The following is a 2,081-nucleotide window of genomic DNA, read 5'->3' as shown; positions in this document are numbered from 1 at the left end:
TAGAAAAGTCTGCCTTTTCAGAGTATGAATAAATGTATTTCTTTAATATGAATTTCTGATAAATGATTTGGGAGCTTTATTGTCTATACATGGATATTTTACAGGATGAGTTTTTTGGGGGGGGCAAGGATTTTTTACTTTTTTAAGCATTCGTACCGTCTTGGTTTCATTTGGAGGTTGGGGTGAAGGTTTCTTTTTAAGTGAAATAATTTTTAAAATGATGTATGGTTTCTTTGTGTCTGATCACATGCTCGTATATTTAAAATGGTAGTAAAATATCTTAAAAATGCCATTTCCTTGTTCAGGACCTAGTTCCAAGTCCTTGCCACCGCAGAGGTTTTCATGGGCATGATATAGCTATTATTGCTGATTTTAACATGTACATTTAGTAAAACCAGCTGTTCCTTTTTTGGCACATACAAGATGAAAATTACCTTATTCTTTATCTCTACAAAGGATGAATGTCTCTTTGATAGTGAATTAAATGCTCAGGGAAGGTAAGAGATTGACAGCAGTTGAAGCTGAAGTCTAATGTTTATCTGTAGAGCAGATTAGAGTACATCGAGCATTGGTTCAGGCTACTTTTTGCCATTCTGTCTGCATGCCTCGACAGATTTGGAGGATCTTTGTATACAGGGAGTGTCTGTTTCACAACTTTACTTCTTTACTGAGGTGGCTAGTGTGTAATTATTTTTCTGGTAATGTAGAGACGAGTCCCCTTTTGTAAAGGACTAAGAAGTCTACTTAATTTGAGAGAGGCCACCAAAGTGGCCATTATAAAATAGTAACTTTTAGTCCCCATCAGTCTTCAACAGGTGATCTAAACCAGCGTTTCTCAACCCGTGGGTAGCAAGACTATATGAAAGGGTCGTGAACAAAGTTTAAAAATGGATTCTTCTTTAAAGGAGAAAAACGTGGGAAACCCCAGCTTTTCCCTTTTGGGCCGGCAGAATTCCACCCTGCAAGGGGCTGCTTGGGGCTTCTTGGGGGCAGCGGTAGGTCCAGAGGAGGAGTGCTGTTCGTTCCCAGAGGTGACAAGCTTCAAGAGAAGGTGCATCTTCCAGTGGTTTCTCTGACTGTCCTTTCGTGATGCTGGAGGTCTCTTTATGCAGCGTCTTTCATGCTAAGATCCCTGTGTGCTGATCTAGTAGTATGCAGGTACCTTAACAACTGGATGCAGATGTATCTATTTTAAGTCATTTTACCTTGTCAGAGCAGCATAGAAGAGCCCTAGTGTTAATAAGGATTGTGTCTTTATTTCTGGAAATATAACATGTTTCTCATCCACTTAAAAAGGTTCAAACTCCTTTTTTAATGTGTTGTCAACTTTTCTGATGTCTTTTTCTTCCCATCTGATGCCTTTAATATCTTAGCCATCTTTTTAATACTTCTTTGTAGAATGTCTTTCTAGTCTTATCCATTTGGGCCTGCTCTTTACCCTTCCTTTCTTGCCTTTTCCCTTTTTAGTTTCTGTTCTCTTGCAGAGCCTGGGAGAACAGGATACATGAGGTACTCCCAAAGCAGCCCAAGTGATATCAGTAGTGTAGAAGATAAAAAGTTCAACCAACCATCAGCAAAACAGGGCTGTAAAATGCTCAGATAACAAGCCCGAATAGTTGTTTTCCCCCACAGTTATTCATAGTAGTCTTTGGGTTTACTAGGTGTGCAGCTTTTCCATGGGAATGTATTTTTTTCCAGGTTGATGGTATTCCTTAACAGAGGGTGCTACATATGAATATTAAATTCTGCAGTGGAGTAGTCATAATTGGCTATTCATAGTTATTGTTTGAAGGTCATTATTTAATTTTAATGTTTTTGATTGGAAAAGCTGATTCTCTTTTAATTACCTTCCCAATAATAAAGCAAAAAGTGAAAAAACTCACACCTTATGTTTTTACTTGTTCCTTTCTGAAGTTGCTGCATGTGTTAAAGGTATTGCATTTCTACCTGTAAGTGAGCTTTGACTTTTGGCTTGACCTTTCTGGGAAGAAATAGCAGTATAGACAGGGTGATGTAACCCTGGGAGCACTTTGGACTGCTGGGTAATATAGTTTCATAGTTTCTAGGGTCGGAAGGGACCT

Source organism: Gavialis gangeticus, unplaced genomic scaffold (genome assembly GCF_001723915.1).
Source record: "Gavialis gangeticus isolate Ggan-Ray unplaced genomic scaffold, GavGan_comp1, whole genome shotgun sequence".
NCBI lineage: Eukaryota > Metazoa > Chordata > Crocodylia > Gavialidae > Gavialis > Gavialis gangeticus.
The sequence above is the reverse complement of the archived record's forward strand: the minus strand, read 5'-3'. Positions refer to the sequence as shown.